The 22,613-nt window shown below is 41.8% G+C and overlaps 1 protein-coding gene across 1 annotated transcript in view; it reads left to right on the top strand.

Moving 5' to 3' along the window:
• LOC145398034 (PDF receptor-like) overlaps positions 1-22,613 on the top strand; it is a 516,837-nt gene that overhangs the window by 349,122 nt on the left and 145,102 nt on the right. The gene's annotated exons all lie outside the window — the stretch shown is intronic.

The following is a 22,613-nucleotide window of genomic DNA, read 5'->3' as shown; positions in this document are numbered from 1 at the left end:
CACAGTCCCTTTACCTCTCCCTTTAAGTCCTTTCCCATCATCCACCAACGACTGGTCGTTTTTCATCCTCTGTAACCCTTTCCTTCCTTCCTCAACCCCCACGCCTCTTCCTCCTGCCTCAACCCCACGCCAAGTCTTTCTCCCTCATCCCCCAGCCACATTTTTCATACTCCCCAAACCCCCCATCCTATTGTTCCTCAAGCAGCCCCACCTCTGAGCCTCTTTTTTTTCTTTTTTTTTTTCACGTAGCCCCTGCGTCTTGTTCTGCCTCCCTCAGATCCTTACTTTTTCTCATTCGGATTAAAATAGTGTAGCATATGAATTCCATTTCTCCCCTCCTGTTTTGCGTGACAGGTATTATATGCTGCATGGTAGTACTTCTCATTATTTCTCGCAGGTTTCGACTGTGGGCTTTTGTGGGTGGGCAGAGCCCTTTTGTTATTCTGTCCTTGTCTTTCGTTCGTAGAAGAGTATGTTAGTGATAACCTCCTTTAAAAAAATATTTTCGAAAGGACCAATACGTCTGTTGCTGTATTTTTTCCCTTGTACTCCACTGGACTCTTCTTTCGTCAAACCTCCACCCACGTTTTCTTGTTTTCCCGGTACTCAGTCTAGCCCACCCTTTCGCTCACCTCCCAACTCCCTCTACACACTTCTCTTCTTCCCTCACTCCCCTCCCATCTGTCACCTTTCTCACCCCTAGCTCTTCTATCATCCTCAGAGCCCTCCCCGTCTTTCTGCCCTACCTTCCTCAAACCCTCCCTTACTCTGCTATATCCTTTTTCCCTTCCTACCTCCTCTTTTCCTATTTGCTACTCAGAAACACTCTTCCCTTCCAACAGCCCTTTATTACTATTTAAAATATATGTTCTGGATAGTGACATATTTTTTTTTATTGATTTTAGATCTGATGGACATTTCATTTAACTTAGCATACTCCTCGTAGTGTAATGGTTATCAGCAATAATCTCACATTTCTTGACTTCCCTGTATTTTTATACAGCTTGTATGTTCATTTTTTTTTAATTTCTATCCTGATGATTTTTTCTCAGTTACACAGATAACCCCGTAGTCATTCTTTTCAGTCCGACGACGTGTTCGGTACTTCATTCTTGTTGCTTGTGGTACTGATTGTCTTATTCAGTTTGGGAAAGACTTTTGAACTAAGGGTTTTTGTATATAGAGGGTAACTTTCACTGACTCTTTCACAACAACAAATGGTCTGCCCTAGGATGAAGTGAGGCGCCAGGAAGAAGCAAGAATAAACAAACAGTACGTCACCTGATTCAAGGGCCATGGAATTAGAAAACTCTTAATATGTTCAGTACGATGACGTCTGTTAATTATATCTGCCAGTGCCTTGAGATTTCACTTAGCATGCTGAAAATCTGAAAGATTTGCAGTCAGTCTTCACTAACAGTTCAGTACAATGTTTTTTTTTTCCCCTATTTTTTCATGTCGTCCGCTAAGTAAAAACTATTCTTATTGAATGGGTAAATTCTCACCTGTTCCTCGTTTCTTATTATTTCCATGTTACTCTTTTCCATTTCACAATCTTATATTTTTACATAATTATTTTTACCCATATCTACCTTCCTTCTTTATCACTCATTAAATTTTTTGTTCACATTCCTTCCCTTTCACTAATATTTACAGTTACCTTCATCTGTTCACCTTCTTTCCCATCTATTGCAGCACACACCTTACCTCCTTGTCCACCCCTCCTCACCCTTGCTTCATTTCCTGTCAATCTTAACATCCCCTTCCCACTCATTTCTACCGTCTCCCATCCACCCTTTTTTCCCATCACATTTCTCTGCTTCTTTTCCCTTTTTCTTTTGTCTTCCTCCTCACCCATTCCTTCCTTCACGTCACAGTTCCACATTATCTTCCTATTCACTTCACCTCGTGCCCATTCCAACTCATCCATTACAATATTTTCGACCCCTTCCCACCCTTCCATTTCACCCACTCACTCATTCTTTCTATCATTATTCCTCACACTTCCTCCTCAATTGTTCATCATTTTTCCCATCCGTTTCTTATCCAGACCTCTCCATACTTTCCTTGTATGTCTCACCCTTCTTCTTCGATTGTTCATAATTTTCTCCATCCATTCTTTCCCATCCATTTCTCCTTATCCTTACACCTCCTCTAATCCCTTTCCATCTCTTTCTACATTCATAAATTAACTATTTTGTCTACAGTCTCTCTCTCCTTGCCTGGATTTGACTGTCTCGCCGTTTACACCCCCCCTCCTCACGCCTCTTACTCCTCTCTCACTGCCTCTATTAACCCTCTCCTTCTACCTCCTCATCCTTTATCGTGGTAGCCAGGGTTTTATTTTAAGCGGCATATCAGGCAACGTGGAGCCTCTCCCTTAGTGATTTAGTTTGCATATCATTCTTTAACCTTCTCTCTTATCTTACTAATAGCGTTTTAGTATCAATAACGTTTGCACTGATAACATTCAAGATGATAATGAAGCATGTACTCGTAATGCAAAGTAAATCCCGAAGGAAGAGGTGTCATGAAATCTTCAAAGAAATTTATAATATGATGTTAAGTCTCTTTCTCTTCCTGCCTGTCTGCATGCCCCTCTGCTTTCGCTGTTGCTTTTTGTCCTGTCGTGTTCCTTTCGTTACCTCTACTTCTTTCCACTTCTGTACTCTCCTCTACTCTTCTTTCCTTTTCCATTCGTATTCTTCTCTCGTTGCCTGCATGCCTCACCGTTTGCTTTCTCCCTCATCCTCAGTCTCACTGCTCCTCTGCTACTCCTTTCTCCATTACATTACTCCTTCTCTCTTCTCGTCTTGTATACGTCTCTCCTCACTTCTGATCCTCCTTTCCCTCCCATGCCAACTTTTCTCATCCCTCACTCTCCCCTCTTCCTTCTCCCTGTCCTCATCCCCTCTCCTCTTCTCAATATTTCGTCCCTCTCCCTTTTCTATCACCTTTTCTTTACTTGTTCCCCCTCTCTATTTTACTTCTCTCCATTTCCCCCTCTCTATCCTGCTTCTCCTACATTCTTCCCCCTTTCTTTTCTGCCTTTCGTCTCCTCTTCCCCCTCTCTGTCTTACATCTCCTACACTCTCCCCTTCTCGGTCCTCCTGCTCTTTCCTTTCCCCCCCCTCTTTTTTCTCTTTCTCACCCTCTCTCTCTTTCTTATTCCCCTCTTTGTTGTCCTGCTCTTCGTCTGTGCCCTCTCTGTCCCATTACTCTTCCCTTCTTCCCCCACTCTATCCTCGTCTTTCCTCTCTCTAGCCTCCCACTTACATCCAATCTTTCTAGTCTCTATTATCCTCCTTTCCGTTCCTAGTTCTTTATCCTCTTTTCTCCTCGCCTCTTTCTCCTGTTTGTCTTCCTTTTCCACTCCCCTACCCCTTTCTGTTCTAATATTCCTTAGTCGTGCTGCAGTCCCTTTCCTTACCCTTATCCAACTTTCTGCTACTACTATTCCAATACCCTTACCTCCTCTCCTTGTCTCCCCTCTCCTTATCTCTCCTCTCCTCTAGTCTCGTCTTCTCTCTCCTATTCCTCTTTCCTAGCCGGCATGCCTCTTCTTTTTTTTTAATTAACTCCTCACTTTCTTTCTCTCCTTCCTCCTCTCCTCCACTCTGTTTCTCTTTCCTTATTCCCTTCATATTGTCTACCTCTGTTCTCTTCCCTCCCAAGCCTTTCTCGTGGAGTCAAATCTAGTCCTTTTCTTGCCAGCACTCCATTTCGATTTACTCATTCCTTTCCTCCTCTTCTTAACCCTCTTCCTCTCCCCTTCTACTCTCTTTCACTTCTCCTTATATCTCCTTCTCCCTTCTCGTATGTATGTCATATCCTTTTTCTCCTTCCCTTCTCTTCTTCACCCGTTTTCGCTTCCTCCCCTACTCTTTTTCACTTCTCTCTTTCTCTCCTTCTCCCTCATCATCCTCATATCCTGTTTTCTTTTTCGTTTCCCTTTCCCTCCTTCCTTCCCCTCCTTCACCCCATTTCTCTCCCACTCATACTCTATTTCAGTTCTCGTTTTCCTTCTCCCTCTTCAGCTCCCTATCCTACTTTACTTTCTTTTCATTCCTTCCCCCCTGTCCTTTGTCATCCTTCTCGTCCTCTCCTGCTTCCTTTTGCTTCTTTCTTTTGTCTATTCCTCCTGTTCATATTATCATTGTTTCTTTTCTCTCCTTCCCTCACCTCCTCCCTCTTCCCTTGGTGCTTCTCTTCTCTTTTAAATCGTTGTTTCTCTTTCCTTCTAGCATTTTATCACGGTAGTCTCTGCCTACCCGTTGTACATTTTCTATTCCCTACTCCTCTTTTCCTGTAACTTCCTTCCTTCTCTCCACCCTCTCTTCTCCAGTGCTCTCCCCGCACCACTTCTCTCTCTCTCTCTCTCTCTCTCTCTCTCTCTCTCCCTCCTCCCATTCCTGTTTCATACAACGATAATAATGTAACTGCCATCCCCTCCCGCCGACCTTCACGCCTCAACCATTCTTTTCTCTTTTCTCCTCTCCCTGTCTCTAATTCTTTTTCCTCTACTTCTCTTCTCTTCTCCCTTTCCATTCCTTTCCTCCCCATGCCTAATCCTCTTTCTCAAAATAAGCTCTGAACTTCCCCCCCCCCCCTGTGTGCCTCCTGCCTCACTCTTGGAATAATGACATGAGGCGCAGACCACCGCAGACACAGACGACTTGCATCACAAAAGCAAAAATACCCTAAGTCATTGTGAATATGAGAGCCACACAGTGACCATGTCATCCATTCCACCTATGCAACTTTATGCTTCATTGTCCTCGACGACAAAGAATCACTAAACAGCAGCCTTCCAACAGAACAAAGAATTCCTCAGTGACATTTCTCTTCTCTACTCGCCATCACACTTTATTAATCTTCACACAAACACAAAGCCACCACAGCTCTCTAGAACGTCCACCAAACTCCTTTCATGAATCACCGTCAGACATCCATACCCCAGAAACTACCGTAGCCAGGGAGGTACGAGTAAACTCAACGTGGCTATTATGCAGCCATCGCCCTTGCCAGCTTCAGCACAGACACAAAACACAACTTACAAGCAATCCACTGTGCCCACAGTAGAATGTTAGTTCACACGCCACAACACGCTTACTTACGTCATGCACCACAATACTGCAACACTGACATCCTTTCAACAAAACGTCAATAATATGACGTTAAGATTATTAATCAATAATCTCAGTGGGCACCCGGTTGAGGTGACTGATTTCCTGTGGTATAATCTATCAGACATGCATAAGGTTGCAATAACAGCAGCGACCGTTACCATACCCTTCTCTGCGTTTACCTTCAACCACTTCTCTCCTGCCTTATACGAGTACATTCTTCCTCCTTTTTTTCTCTCTTAATTCCCTCATGCCTTTTAATTCCATCCCTCTGTCTTTTATTTAACATTCCTTCTCCCGTTCCCTCTTTCACAGTTCTCCTTCTCTCCTCACGTTTGCATCCCTTTCAAATCATGCCTACCGAATTTTTGGCCTGCCAACCTCCTCCTCTCTATTTGCATTCACTTACTTTTACTCTTAAAGCTTTTATTACCCTCACTGCTCCTCCTTTATAATTTTATTTTTTCCACCCATCCATCCATCATCTAATCCTATGTCACCCCATGAGAAGCGTAGGATCCCGGAGCTAGGAAAGTTTGTCCTGACATTTAAGATGAGAATGACCAGCCTCACTCATCCCTGAGTGGCATTACATGAGCAATAAACCCCAACCATCCCTTGGATATAAACCTACACTGGCTCAATCCGACTGGAGCGCCTTAATTATCCACTAAACCACTTATTATTTTGAGCATTTTAAACACATTCAGCCAGAGTACGTCATATACTCCTGCTGCTACCAAACACTTCTTTTCATCTTAGAACCCCATGGTAGTGAGGAATATTTGTGATCTCCTTCAACTTTGTGTATGTTGATTTAGTCTTGCTGCCTAGACACGATTTTCAGCGATTCAGGTGGGACATCTTGTTCTGAGACATTAACGAATGTTAATCAAAGCTCCCACTTTCGAAAAGTCCCTACAAAGCTGAGTAACGTTTTTTACGGATAGCAGGAATAATATGAAAAGTACAATACCGCACTGAAGAGGTTAAACCAATATCTAACTCCCCAGTTTTAGAACTCTTCTAAGTATAATGGTGTGGAAAAAATGACAGTGAAAAATATGCCATTATTTTATTACTTCGCCCGGGGCGGAGTCCTGCGAAATAGTGTTTTTTGGTCGGGTTTGTTTGCTTTTTTTGTTTGTTTGTTTCTTTGTTAGCAACATTGCGGAGAAATGGCTGAATGAAATTACTTGAAACTTTCAGGATATGTGGGCACTGGTCCCAAAAGGAAAAGTTTGAATCTTGGAGGTGGTCAAATGACCCTGACAGGTCAAAATCAAGGTCACGGATTTTCAAAGGGCTTTAGCTTGAATCCGGTCCCAGACAGAGCTTTACTAATATTAACATACAAGAACTGTCATATGGGCTTTCTTTTGGCACCAAGTCCTTTGACTTTGAGTGACCTTGAAAGGTCAAACTCAAGGTCACGGATATTCAGGAGGCTACATCTCGAACTTGCTGCAGATAGATATTTACTCTTATCAACATACAGGAAGTCCCATATGGGCTTTTAATTGGTACCATGACCTTTGATTTTCAGTGATCTTGAAAGATCAACCTTAGGGTCACGTACATTCAGAAGGCTGCAACTCGAATTGGTTGAGGACAGAGAGATATTTTGCTATTATCAACATACAGGAAGTCTCACTTGGGTTTGTAATTGGTATCATGACCCTTGACCTTAAGTGACTTCGAAAGGTTAAACTCAAGGTCACGAATATTCAGCGGGCTATAACTCGAAACTGGTTAAGATAGAGATAGATACTGTTATCAAGATGTACGAAGATTCATGTGGGCTTTCATTTGGCACCATGACCTTTGACCCTGACTGGTCGGGCGAGGTTTGTTGTGCCTGGCACTATATATATATATATATATTTTTTTCATTTTACTGGTACTACGAACTGAATTTGTTTAGCTGTTGAGATCACCATACTCGTTAAGGGGACGAATATAAGTATACTTAACCTCAGTAATTCGAGAATTTTCCCCTAAGCCATGGAAAAGTGTATGTAAAGAGCGATAATAAGAAAAAACGATAAGTGAAGGTTAGCCCACCTCATTCTGATCTTTTTTTTTGGGGGGGAAGGGGTCTTTATTCTTGCAACATTCAGACGATTTTATTCTCTCTCTCTCTCTCTCTCTCTCTCTCTCTCTCTCTCTCTCTCTTTCTCTCCGTCTGGGTCTATTTTCTTTCCCCACTCCTCTTTTCTCTGGTTTTTATTTTCCCTCTTTTTTTTTTTTTTTTTTAAATCGGAGTAATTCACGTCCTCAGTCTGTCCCTCTGTCTGTCTGTCTGTCTGTCTGTCTCTCTCTCTTGAATTCTTGCTTTACAATTCATATCATTAGCTAATTGAATCAGATTTCATAGACATAATCGTCCTTGTAACCTGCAACCTCGAAAAGAACAATAAGTTTTGTAATTTGCGTTCGTTATTCCCTTCGCCAACGAAGTTGGAGGATGTTATGTATTCGCCTATGTTTGTTTGTCTACACTGTAGACAAACACAGTGTCTACAGTGTTGACAAACAGACAAACATCGCCCCCTTGGGGGTGGTGGAAAGATCCACTGGTTGGGTGATGTAAGAGGGGGCGGTAGAGGGGCAGCAGGGGGACATCAGACTCAAGTATTATTATTGTTTTATTTTTTACAAAATCTGTATGACAATATCTAAGTCACGAACGCTTAAGGAACACGTATGCTCTACAAAGAATAAAATTAACATAAGACTTATACACGAAAGCATGGTTTATTTTATTTTGCGGTCCGAAGTCGGAGTTAAAATCCGAACGTTTGTTTATTTATATCATGGTGATGTGGTTTGGACAGGACACGCGCAGGATGCGCCACACGCCAGCCAAAGCAGACAACAGACGTCTGCAAAGACCAAGTCTCAAGGTCTGTAACCATTGCAAGTTATTTTTAGTCTTGTAATGTACATAATTTTACAATATAAAGATGTGACTGAATTGTATTGGAAGGATGCCAAAGGGTGTGGAAGTGTTGCTAAGGCTGTGATTTTGACTATTCTCGTTGTTAGTTATAACACATTGACAATATAGCAGCACCTCCATAACATCTGATGTTTTTCTGGAATATTTTGATGTGGTTTGCATGCTTTTTACATTAGTTTTAATTTACTAGAAATGTTCTGTAGAATGTAAACATAGCCTTTTTCAATTTTCGAATCTAAAGTTGAAAGGGCTGTGTTTACACGTCTTTTTCTATCTCTCAGAACAATAATGAACTTATTATTAAAAGTACCCTAGCATCACTTGGCATAACAACAGCTAAGAAGTAAAATCACTAGTATTACTAAGCACTGGTCCATGTTTGCTTTTGTTTACCACTTATTCATATTCGTTAGAACCGGCCTTAACTGTAACCTCTAATGTTAAGTAGTTCTTAAGTACACCCTATAACAGACTAATTGGGGCCCAAACCATTCCGAAAAATGAGAAAATTCCGATAAAAGCGACATCCAGACTTCTCCCTGCTAATCCGGACTGTTTCTGATATATCAGACATTAGTCCAGATCACATTAACAGTTTTTAAACTGCTTTGATTACCAGTGCAGTACTGAACTGTGTTATATCTTCATTACATTAATCAAATGGTGTAATACATATAACAATACTATACTGTACACTGATAAACATGTCTTTTATTTACCTTATTGTGGTGTACACAACTGAAGTGGTCAGGCAGTCTGGACTGCTTCTGGCTTTATCAGACTTTTTCTGACATATAGGAATTTAATCCGGTAGCTCCTCGAGTCGGATAAAAGCGAATTCCGGTCTATTGACGTCCGTTATATCGAGGTTTTACTATTTAATTTTTTGTTTCACATTTGTACTTGTATTATTGTGCCTTGTAGGCTACCCTTCCTAGTAATTGCATTACTATTATATTTTCTTATGTTTCTTTCAGTTCCCTTTTGTTGATCAGCATGACTTTTACAAGGAACTTATATTTTTATTGCAGAGTAAAATATGGCCACAGCACAGCAAACAAAAAAAGAAGTGTAGGCAATATAGTGTGGAAAATCTGAAATATGGATTTGTATCGGCACCAGATAACCAACAGCAACCAATGTGCCTGCTGTATGAAAGAGTATTTTCAAATGAAGCAGTGAAACCTTCCAGGCTTCTTGAACATTTGAAGAAAACACACCCTGATAAAGCAGACAAAAACTAAGCACATTTTCAGTCACCACGGGAAAACTTTCAGAAATGGAAAACCTTTGGAAATATGTCTGCTAGCACTTCACAACAATCCAGTGATGGTTTGCGTGCATCATACATCTCAGTGCTGATTGCTAGATCTGGTAAGCCTCAAACAGTTGGAGAAGAGCTTATTCTGCCAGCAGCAAGAGAGGTTCTGCACACAGTTTTACACAAGTCACCTGAGCAAATTATTAAAGCTGTTCCTCTTAGTGATAACTCTTTTCAAAAAAGATTGGATGAAATGGCTGAAAACATTGAACACACATTGTGCAACATGTTTAAGATAACAGAATTAAGCTTACATTTAGATGAGTCCACTCTACCAGGCAATAAATCTTTGCTCTGTACTTATGTCTGTATTGTCAAAGATGAAAGTTTGGTTCAAGAGCCGTTATTTGCAAGACAGCTAGAAACAATCACAAGAGGGGAGTCAGTATTTTGTGTTGTTGAGAATTATTTCAAAGAGAAAGACATCCTGCTTGCTAACAAACTTGCTTGTGCAACAGATGGGGTACCATCGATGATAGGTCGTTATCATGGCTTCATCAGTTTCTTGAAAAAAGCTGTGCCTGGTGTGTTTACGGTGCACTGTGTAATCCACAGGCAACATCTGGTTACAAAAAATCTAAGTGGTTGACTTCACAAATCACTGAACACTGTTATCACAGCAGTGAATAAACTCAAGGCACATACTCTCAATGCCCGACTGTTTCAACAACTGAGAATGATGAAGATTTTGAATGTTTGTTGTTGCACACAGAAGTTAGGTGGCTGTCAAAGGGAAACTGCCTGAGACGTTTCTATTCACTCTTTAAAACAGTTGTTGAATTCTTCCAAGACTCTAATTCTATTCTCCGTGATGAACTAAGAAATATCAAGCATGGCATTGCTTACTTTCCAGATGTATTCACAAAGTTCAACAAACTTCATTTGCAACTGCAAGGAAATGAGGTTAACCTTATCAAAGTCAAACCAGCCCTCTCCACGTTTCTGTCCAAATTACAGTTATTCAGACGTAACATAGCCTGTTGTGAACTCTTCCAGTTTCTGAGCCTCTTTGAATTGGAGGAGAAAGGCATACCAGACGATGACCTTCAAGTGTATTGTGCACACCTGGATGAGCTGCATGAAGAAACGTCTGACAGATTTCTGGATCTCTTTTTGATTAAAATACCAGACTGGGTGATCAGTCCATTCCTAGATATCGGCAATGAAGAAACAGGAGCCGTGGAGGAAGAACTAGTTTCACTCCAAAATGACAATTAACTGAGGCCAAAGTTCACAAAATCATAACAAGATTTTTGGCTACAAAAAAAAAAATTTATGACCACTGTGGAACAAAGTCAGTATGTACTTTATTGCCTTCCCAACATCATATTTAGTAGAGCAGGGCTTCAGTGCAGTCGCCCAACTTCTTTCCAAGCAAAGAAACTGACCGAAAATTACTGAATGGAGGGATCTAAGACTTCTTCTTAGTCCTTTCCAGCCTGATGTTGAGACGCTGATATCCCTTCACCAAGCACATCCATCCCATTGAATCTGTGAAGACAGTGTAGTTACAGATGAGATGTAAACTTACAGTACTACATGGTTAAAATAGCTAAATAAATTGGTTTACTAGGTTAAGTTTTATTTGTGAAATACATATGTATGTTTACAGTGTTAGATTAGTTGATGTTTTGAATTTGCAGTATACTTAATACCAAGAGAGAAATGTGTGTTCATATATCCGTGTGTGGGGGGGAGGGGAGGGGCACTAGGGATGTGGCCTGGGAGCCAAGGGGACAGCAGCCCGAAAAAGTTTGTGAACTGCTGGTCTACACGATATCTCCAAAAGTTCCCAGTGAATTTCAATGAAATTTTGTTGAATGGTGGGCCATGCGCCAAGAAATGTTGATTAAACTTCGAGGCGGATCCTGATTCAGAGTATCCAGCGCAACATCTCCAAAAATTCTTAATGAAATTCAAATAAATTTTGTGGATGGGTGGGCCAGGGGCCAAGAAAGAATTGATTAAATTTGTGGGCGGATCCGGATCCTATGTATCCCGCACAATATCTCCAAATGGTCTCAATGAATTTCAATAAAATTTTGTGGAAGAGTGGGCCATGGGTCAAGGAACAATTGATCAAATTTGTGTGCGGATCCGGATCCTGTGTATTCCATACAGTATCTCAACTGATTCGGATCCTTTGTAATGGCATTGGCTGAGGAATGCGTTCTCTGAGTGCTTTCTAGTATTCCTTTTTGTATTCCTCCCCCACCTCTGCCATTTTCTCTCTTCCTGATTTTTATTTTCACACTTTCTCTCTATCATTTATTTTGTCAGAATCGCCCACATTCTGTATTATTGTCTTCCACTCTCTTATTACTCTCACTTAATATTTCTTCTCTTTGCTGTCTGTTATTTTCCCTGTCCTATCTTCACTCTTCCTTCCTGTTTTCTTTATTGCCCTCTGTGTAGTGACTGAAAGTTTCTTCTTGTTGGTGCCGTTTATTTATATAAAACTTAGGAGAGCCTACTAGTAGTTAGTGGTTTGTTTAAAGCTTTGCTAACCTCTTCATTTGAAATAGTCTGTCTCAACATGAATGAAACAGATTGTACTGTAGACACTGTATATGTTTTACCAAAAATTCAACAGGGCATCAACCTGGTATACTGCGGCCTGAAATATTCCTTCACCGTGCAGTCCAAAATTTCCTTTGTGTTAGATAGGATGGGAGTGAGGGATATTTATAAACCTGAGCAGCTCCGTCACTTGGATATACTTGTGCCTGCACTTGATGGTGTCTTTTACCAGATCTGGCAAGAAATACTGTATCAAGCATAGGCAAAAATGACGCTTTTGGCCTGAAGAGGTAGTCTCTCCTGATTTCCTTCCTTCCATTGCGGTAACCAGTATCATTAACTGTCATTTTATCACTACATTTATTTCACCAATATATCCACATCTACTCTTCCCTCTACCTCACTTCCATTTATTTCATCAGTATCATCCACATCCACTCTTCCTTAAACCTCATAGTAAATCCTTTCTTCATTATCATCCACATTTACTCATTTAGTCATTCACTGAGTCTTCATTAAGCTTTCAGTCTTAATCTATCTCTTCTTAATTGTTCTGTTTCATTTTTTTCTTTCTCTCTCTTCCTTAACTACTCTATCGTTCACTGTTCCTTCACTTGTCATTCTCCCGTCATTACACTTCATCCCTGTGTGTGTGTGTGTGTGTGACCATCTCACAGCGTTCATCCGTCTCCACTAAATTTCTGTTTTCTCTCCACTAACACTTTCCCTGCTTTTCCTACTTTTGGTAGTCTTCGAACGTTTTATTCAGCCTAACACCATATGTTTTTGTTTATCTGAGATAAATAACAGCAGTCAAAGGCTTGCACACACACACACACACACACACACACACACACACACACACACACACACACACACACACACACACACACACACACACACACACACACACACACACACACACGAATCTCGCGTAAGTTTATCTTTGTTACTGGTACATTTAGGTTTTTGATGTAGGCCAATATCAGAGGATTGTAATTAGGCGAGAGAACTCATAGGTAACCGTGGTAAGGTTAACTCTGACGTGCATTCCTTCCTTCCACCCCCAATTCTGTCACTTCACTCCTATTCTCTTGTATTTCTCACCATCTCAAAGCATTATTCTGTCTCTAGTCACTTCTTCCAACCCTCAGCTCTTATGCACCTATACTTCCCCGTTTATTCACTCTCATCACTATTTTCATCATCAGTTAACATTTTTATTCTCTCATTTTTTTTCATTGTTCTTGTTGCCATCTCAGAGCATTCTTCACTCTCCACTCTCTCCCTCTCCCTCAGCCGTAACTCATATCCACACTTCCTCAACCACGACTCGCACTCTCTCTCTGTTTCCTTCACCACATCATTATTACACATTCATCTTCTCTTCCACCATTTCTTCTTCCCTGTTCACTTCCATTCCTTTCATTCTTCTTCCTCCTCTTCCTCACTCTTCCTCCTTTTCTTGTTTGTCCTTCACGTCCTTTATTCTTGCTCTTCATTTTACTTTCTTTTTCCTCTTCTCTGTTTCCATTTCTCTTCATTTCTCATTCATCATCATCCATTCTTCCACTTCCCCCATCATCCTCACATACTTCCTCATCTCAGCTTTTACCTCCCACTTTTCTTTTTTTCTTTTTTCCTCTTGAATATTGTTTTCCTCTCCCTCCTCTTCCTCTACCCCATCCCCTTCCTTCTTCATTATTTTTCCTCTTCTGATCTAATTTTGTTCCTTGTCATTTTTCTCTTCCTCCCCCTTCTCCATTCTTCTCCTTCCGCCAGGCATTTTTTTCTTTCAGTCTCCGTCTATCATTCACATTCATTCCCCTTTTCCTTCTCTGTATCTTTGTTGTACTTCCTTTTTTCCCTCCGTCATTCTCATTTTATCCCTCCATGCATCTTTCAGACTGAATCCAACCCAGAAAAAATGATGCAGAAAAAGACGAAGAACATAATCCCCTTGTGGTCTTTCTTTCAGTTTCCAGTTTCCTCACATTTCCACCAATTATCTCCATCTATACTTTTCTTTTTGCTTCTCACTTATTATATCAAGCCTGCCTGCCTCTCCGTCTGTCTGTCTGTCTTCTTGCTGTCATATCTATCTTTCATATTTCTCCATATCTTATCGCTCGAAAAAGGAACGATGTCATCGTACATTGAATATAATTTTCCCGCTCTTTTCCATTTCAGTTTCTTATTCAATTCAAGTTTCTGTCCTCCTGCTACCTGTTCACCTCCCTCTTCTTCATTATTGTTTCTTGCTTATCTTCTGTTCCTCAACTTCGTTTTTCCTTCCTCTTCCATCATTTATATTCTTTCCTTCTTTTTTCCTCTGACGTTCCAACTTTTTCCTCATTCCTTCCTAATTTCCCCTTCATTCTTGCAGTTTCTTCTTCCCTTCTCTCCTTCTTTTACCTTCTTTCTAGTTTTTCAATTTTTCCCTTACTGCAGTTTTACTTCGAAAAGGAAAAGCATAAATGTGGACGATAATACTCTATCACTCGAGCCATATACAGCAAAGGCCATGATGGTGATGAGAATGAAGATGGTGATGATGATGATAAAGCTCTCAGTCAGACCCTCTTTCCATTACCCTCTTCCTTCGCTTCGTGCAGACTATTTTATACATCTTGGAGGGAGACATCTAGAAGTGAATTGGTTAGATACATCTTTCATTACCTCCTAATAACCCCTTGAATCAGGTGACGTCTTTTTACACCTACTTGTTGATTGTTCTCAAACTCTAATCCTTTCAAATTTACTTTATCTTTAATTAACTCGTCCACAAAAAGTTTGGTGTGAATCGAGTGGAATTTACCAAAGCTGATATTAGTCCTTGGCTGATCCTAAATCATTCCTCCAAATTTAGTCAAAATCGGATAAAATCTGTTTGAATTATTTTGTTAAGCGATCACGTGGGTAGAAATTTGACCGCGCCTTGTAACCTTCACGTTTCAAATTGTATCATTTATTTTTCCCTTACCCACAGACCTCCCCACAGGTTTGATCTATATCGGATGTAACCTTTTTCAGATGATTTTGCTAGATCAAACTTTGACCTAGCTCCGTGACCTTGACCTTTGACGTAGTGCCCTAAAACAGGGAAGTTCACTCATTGGCTGGTGTTACGATCATATCTTTTGATCTATAATTAGTTGTATGATCAAATATATGCCTAGATATACAGATATTGCATGAAACAGTTGCACGAATGCGCAGCCTAGCTACTGAGAGCCCGTTGTGATCAGAACAGTATTTGCAATCTAAGCGAAATGTGAGGATCACTTGAACTTCCTACTGCCCTCTCAGGACAACACAGAAACAGCCGGAAGGCAAGTAGACACGCAAGGGATAGGACGCACTCAGCTGAGGTGTACTAACAATATCCAATAATCATTGAATGCATCATGAAAGAGTTTCTCGATCTGAGTTTTGTGTTTATCTGGTATACTGGTCGCCAACCCACCCACTAAGTTTGGTTAAAATAGGATAAAAGCTATCATCTTAACACACACACACACACACACACACACACACACACACATCACTCCATGCATACAACCACTTTTGTTTGTGAGTGCAAGTGTTAAAAAAATTTAATCAGTTTGAAGCGGTTAGCTGCCAAGGCGTCATTTGCATATTTTTCTTACTACTACCCTGGCAGCAGAGTGGTCATCATTATAGCTATGCAGGTGCTAGTCCGTTACTGCCTGGGTTTGAATGTTGGTGCATGCAGCTGACAGAACTCGATTCAGACGTCCATCCACTCTTTGTGGATTGGTAGGTAAAAGGTATGTATAGATAGGTAACAGTGGGAACCTGGACGTTGCAGTGTTCTTGTACTCCAGGCCAGTGAGTGATATTTTTTTTTTAAATGCAAGGAAGAAGGAACCAGCAAATTGTCCCCTCGAAGAAAAAAGAAAACGAAGATAACAGAAAGCCATATTCAAGATTCTTTCATTTCGAGATGCGTGGACACACTGCATTCGAAAGGCTGGAGATCATAGGCAGTACGAAATACAGAGGACGACAGTTCTAGAGTAGAACTGTCCAGCATTACAGAGCTGGACAGAAAATTGATGAGAGTTTGTTGCTAGATTGGTGCTACACACCCGCCGTAGTGGTGGAGGGATGCAAGTAGACAGTTCAGAGGAGCAGTGACTCGCATCAGGCTTAAAGAACTATATACACTATCAGAGAAATTACCAATATGCCGGGAATCGAACCCGGGACTCTCAGGTGAGAGCCAGGCAGCATACCACTACACCACGACCAGGTAAAAGTTAACTCACGTTGTCACAATCTTGTAACCAACGTCCCTCCGCCCCCACTGTGGGCATCAAGAGGATGAGTTAACCCCCTGGCACTCGGGCAAGTAGATGCTTTTAATCTTCATGCCCACAGTGGGGGCGGAGGGACGTTGGTTACAAGATTGTGACAACGTGAGTTAATTTTTACCCGGTCGTGGTGTAGTGGTATGCTGCCTGGCTCTCACCTGAGAGTCCCGGGTTCGATTCCCGGCATATTGGTAATTTCTCTGATGATTTTTCCTGTGAAAAAAATACAGGTTCTCTCTTTATATACACTATGTTATGGAGATGAGGAATGTGGTTTAGCTCCTCATGGCATCTGCCTCATCCATTATGGCCATATAACTTTATCTGTCCAGAAAGAATTTTGAAATAGTGTGTGAGAAACAGCCATCTTTAACTCCTTAGATATGAAGATGTTTTTCATGCTTTATTCTTGATGGTTTTACTCAAACAAAGAGAAACAACGCAAGTGAAAAGGGTACGAGAAATCTTCAGCAACCAGTTCATAACCAGGATGTCTCTATTCTCGCTAACACCATACTGCAATTCAACTGAATAAGAGCACATGGAGGTGGCAACAATAAACTACGAAATGAAGTCATCTTACAAAAAAGGTAACATTCTCAGGTTCCCGTATTCACTTTCAGCTGAATAAAATCGTCTGGTGTTAGCTCGGGTACAGTACCTAAGTGTTTCTGATCATCATGGGTTTTTAATAGCTGTATTAGCCTCATATTAGTACTGTAGGTGGTAACCGACTCGGTAAACATGTGGTATGTTTTCCTAATAAGTGCAAATTCTATTCGATACTGCAGCAGCGAACTGTTTAAGAATTTGATTTTCATTAAAACATACCTTACTGATCCCATAAGACCCACCGACATGTGGTAAAATCATCCCCACTCCTACTAATACACCAGACATATATGATAAAGCCCTTGCATTTATTGTAATCAAATGGAAAATGGGTGTTGGTGCTGAAATGGTGACGTGTAGTGTCTAGTATGTAGGAGGACTGCTGGGACTCAGGGAACAGGCTGGTTAGCCTTTCTGGTCTTCTATAGAAGCTATTGTAGAAAGCCACCGTTCGCCTCCTAGAGTTATCAACAGTGGTGTTCCTCAGGGCTCTGTCCTACCACCAACGCTCTTCCTTTTATTCATCAGTGACCTAAACTGTACATCTAACCCAATCCACTCATACGCTGATGACACCACCCTTCACCTTTCCATCTGCTACTCGCAGTGTCCTATCTCAGCAGTTACTTCAACAAACAAGGAATGAGACTATGGCACACCAAATGTATGACTTTGCTCATATCTCTGATTAGGGTGAAAGTAACATTGTTGTTGTTAATGCATAAAAACTCAGTTCTTACATCTTGCAGCCCATCAAAATCTTCCACAGGAATATCCTCTAATTTTTAACGATATCCAAATCGACGTTCATCATCATTGAACATACTTGGGGTTTCATTCTCTCTGGGTTTATCTTGGAAATATCATATTACGTCTCTTGCGAAGTCTGCTTCCAAGAGATTAGGTGTGCTAAGCTGACTCCTTGCCTTTCTTACCCCTGCACAGTTGATGACTTTGTACACAGGGCTTATTCACCCCTGTGTAGAGTACGACTCTACCGTATGGGGAGGCTTCCCACATACAGCAATTCTCAACAAGGTGTATCAACGGCCATTCTTTCGGATGACAATAGAGTGATGAAAAGTATATCTGAGCGAATTTGAAGGAGGAAAAAGGCTAGGTAGGCCATGGAGAAGGTGGAGGGATATGGTGGATGCGTGTGTGAGGAAGAGAAGTTTGGAAGTCAGTGAGGCTAGGGAACTGACAAGAAATCGAGCTGGGTGGATGGATATTGCGAGGAGAAGCGCATGATCTGAGATTTGACACCCCTTTCTGACGTGACAGCATCCAAATTGACTCTATCAGATATGTTTAAGTGAAGCTACAAAAGGTGGTGAATGTTTTTGGCATATCAGATAAAGCCAGAATTCTGGCTTGAATTGTTAATGAATGGAAGCATGGCCCACTGAACTGGGCAAATTTGGGCTGTCTGGACGTCGCTACTTCTCACCCTGCCCTAGGGTGGGAAAGAAGGTCCGGATGATGATGATGAACTCTCCTCCTGTTACTGGATCTCTTTAATCCCTGTCTCCTCGCGCACTGTTGCATCTTCATGTCCTTTCTGTCGCTACTTCAATGGCCACTCCTCTTCTGAACTCTCTGCTTGCGTCACTCCACCACTACGTTTAGCCATGTAATAACCCTTCCAGCAACAAACTCTCATCACCTATCTGTCGAACTCTCTAATACAAGAGTTCACCATTACTCCCAGTCCTTCATGCATGCAACAGGTAAACTCTAGAATTATCTTCCTCCTTTTCTTTTCATACTTTATATGTCCTCCAGTCTTTCATACACAATATATCCAAGCATCTCGAAATGAGCAGAACTTGAAGGTGGTTCTCTGCTATCTTGTTTTTATTTTTTCTTGGACAGAACAATTCTGCGGGCTCATGGTCTTTGGCTCCTTCTTCCTTATAGAAAAACAAAGTTCCCAAGTCTGAAGTAATTATAATAAGAATCATCATCATCATCATCATCATCATTATCCGGACCTCCTTTCCCACCCTAGGGCAGGGTGAGGAGATGCAATGTCCAGACAGGCCAGATTTGCCCAATCCAATGGGCCTTCCATTCACTCATCATTCAAGCCCCAGGAATCCTGGCTCAATCGGAAATGCCAAAAACATTCACCACATTTTGTAGCTTCACATAAATGTATACATGGAGAGTAATGAGGAGGATGGATGGTGAACTTGTTGAACGAAAGGCAATGATAGACTACGTGTGTGTGTATGAGCGAATGAGAAGACAAGTGTTGGATGCAAGAGTGTGGAGAGGGTGGGAGAATGGAGTCTCGGACCATTCCTTAGTGATGGCCAAGGTGAGGCTGCAAAGAAAATGGTTGAGGAGTCCAAGGGGAAGACAGGAGGAAACAGCTCCTATAAGAAGAGTGGAGAAGTTGCAAGATAGTGAGAAAATGGCAGAGTATAAGAGCATAGTGGAAGAAAGATTGGGGAGGTATGAGCTAGGGCAGATGGAAGATATATACGGAAGAGATAGGCGCAGCGTGTGAGGTGGTTTGCGGAGTGAGGAGGAGATACAAGGGTGTACAAGGGACAGCATGGTGGAATGATGAGGTGAAACGAGCTGTGGAACAAAAGAAGAAGGCATATAGTGAATGGTTAGCGAGTAGAGGTAGGGGAGAAGATGAGAGAGAGAAGAGAGAGGTATATGTGAGTAGGAGAAGGGAGGTGAAGAGACTGGTGAAGGAGAGTAAGAAGAAAGTGGATGAAGAATTCGGGAGGAATCTGAGTGTGAAATGGAGGGAGAGTAAGAAATTGTTTTGGAAGGAGGTAAAGAAAGTAAGGCAGTGTGAAGGGGGAAATAGTAGGGGAGTGAAAGATAGGAATAATAGATTGTTGGTGGAGAAGAGAGAAATTGAGGAGATGGAAGGAGGACTTTGAGGATTTGTTGAATGTAGAGAGTGACAGTAGTGCGAGTATAAGTGGTTGGGGAATGGCTGGGAGAAGGAGAGATGAGAGGAGGGAGGAAGAGATCAGTAGGATGGAAGTAGTTGAAACAATGAAGAAGATCAAGTTGGGGAAGGCCCCAGGAATTGATGGAGTGTGGTGAAATGCTTAGGTATGGGGGTGAGATTGTTGTGGAATCGATATGGAAGTTGTGTAGATTGGCTTGGGAAGAGGGAAGGGTTCCAGAGGACTGGAAATCAGGTATAATTGTTCCATTATATAAAGGAAAAGGGGAGAGAGAAGTATGTGGTAACCATAGGGGTATTTGCCTTCTTAGTGTGACTGGTAAAATATATGGTAGAATACTCATTGATAGGGTTAGGCATATGACAGAGGAGCTAGTTGGAGAAGAACAAGGGGGATTTAGGAAGGGAGAAGGGTGTGTAGATCAGATATTTGTTCTAAGATGTTTAGTGGAGAAGTATCTAGAGAAGAGAAAGAAAGTGTATGCTGGCTTCATGAACTTGGAGAAAGCTTATGACAGAATAGATAGGCAAGGTATGTGGAAGGAATTAAGAATATATGGAGTGGATGGGAAATTGTTGAATGCTGTTAACATTATGTACGAAGGGGCTAGGGCTACGGTGCGAGTGGATGGTGAGCTGAGTGAATTTTTTTATCTCAATGTGGGACTGAAACAGGGTTGTGTGATGTCTCCATGGCTGTTTAATATATACATGGATGGGGTTGTAAAGGAGGTGCAGGGTAGGGCAGTGGATGTGGGGGTGACTCTAATGAATGAGGGTGAGATTTGGAAGATTCCGGTGTTGCTGTTTGCTGATGATACAGTAATGTTGAGTGAAGATGAATGGGAGTTGCAAGGTTTGGTGAATGAATTTGGGACAGTGTGTAGGAGGAGGAAGCTGAAAGTTAATGTAAACAAAAGTAAAGTTATGGTGTTTGAGAGGAATGAAGTCACAGAATGTACAGTGAGGTTGGATGGTGAGTGATATGGAGAGTGTGAGTGCATTCAAGTACTTGGGTAGTGTGATGAGTAAGGACGGAACTTCGGGGGATGAAGTGCGTGAAAGGGTACAGCAGGGAAGGAAGGTTGTTGGTTCACTGAAAGTAGTGATGAGAAATAGGGAGGTGAGTATGGAAGTTAAGAAGTCACTGCATGATAGCATTGTGATCCCTACCCTGACGTATGGAAGCGAGGCGTGGACCTTGCAAGAGGGGAACAAGTCAAGAGTGAGAGCAGTGGAAATGAGTTACTTGAGAGGAGCGTGTGGAGTGACATGGAGGGACAGGTTGACGAATGAAGAAGTGAAGGAACGTTGTGGGATGGATGTGGATGTGGTTGAGAAGATTAGGAGAAATACACTGAGATGGTTTGGACATGTGGAGAGAATGGAAAATGAAAGCCTGACTAAGAGGGTGTACAGTATGTAGGTGAGGTGGAGAGAGGGAGAAGGAGGGGTAGACTGAGGATGAGGTGGAGGGATAGAGTTGAGAGGTATATGAGGGAGGGGCAAGTGAGTTGGGGGAGGGTACTCAAATGGTGGGTGACAGAGCGACTTGGAGGCGTTTTGTCTGTGGCCACCCTTTGCGGGATTAGGGCGTCGGGCTATAGATATAGACATAAACGTATCCGATAGAGTCAACCTGGACGCTGCCACGTTAAAAAGGGGTGCCAAATCCCTGATCATGCATTTCTCCTCACAACATTCATCCAGCCAGCTCGATCTCTTGTCAGTTCCCTAGCCTCACCGACTTCCAAACCTCTTTTCCTCACACACTCATCCACAATATCTCTCCACCTTCTCCTTGGCCTACCTCGCCTCCTCCCTCCTTCAAATTCGCTCAGATATACCTTTTTCACCACTCTATTGTTATCTATTCTCTCCACATGACAATACCAGTTCAGTACACTCTCTTTGATTCTGGTGTTCACCGACTTCCTCACTCCACATCTTTCACGAATCACATTATTTCATATCCTATTCACCCTTTGTACTCCACATACATTCCTCAGCAGTCCCATCTCCACTGCTCTTACTCTTGACTTTTCATTTTCATGCCTTACCATAGTCTCACATCCTCCTGTTAAAGTTGACACTAGCACTCCTTCATGTAAGCCTCGTGCAGCTGCAACAATCAAGCTTCTGTTTCTTATCAAGGCCTTCATTGCACCAGCAACTTTTTCTCCCTGTGTCACTCTACTTTCCACTTCTTTTGCACATTTTCCTCTCTTTTCAGTCACTGTACCCAGGTATTTGAACTCTTTCGCTAACCAGTCTCTCTCCATTCAGTGTAACATCGCACTGGGGGTCACCTTTTCTCTCAGTAACCATCAATTTTCTCTTTTCTATATTTACTCTCAAAGCGTGACGCTCACAGATATCAGCAAAACTCTGCACTAGTCTACCAAGTTCTTGTCTGCTATTTGCAAGCAGTACTGAATCATCAGTATACAATGAATATGAGCTATTCCATCCATCACAATTCATTACCAACGCCATCCCTCTCTCCATTACTCGTGTTTTTACTTCTCTCATCACCCCATCCATATACATATTGAACAACCATGGGGACACCACACAACCTCGTCGCACACTCACACCAATCGTGAACCATTCAATTAGATGCCCATTAACCCTTACACATGCTTCACTACCATCATTAAAAACTCTTGATGGCACCTAGCAGCTTCCCATCTACAACGTACACTACATACGCAAAACATTCCACAATCCTTCTCTGTCCACTTTGTCGTATGCTTTTTCCAGATCCATGAATGCCATAAACACCTTATGGACCTTC

This window comes from Coenobita brevimanus, chromosome 5 (assembly GCF_032717465.1).
Source record: "Coenobita brevimanus isolate Jiangsu-jjx chromosome 5, ASM3271746v2, whole genome shotgun sequence".
Lineage (NCBI taxonomy): Eukaryota > Metazoa > Arthropoda > Malacostraca > Decapoda > Coenobitidae > Coenobita > Coenobita brevimanus.
Note: the sequence above shows the minus strand (reverse complement) of the source record. Positions and strands in the feature narration are given on the sequence as shown.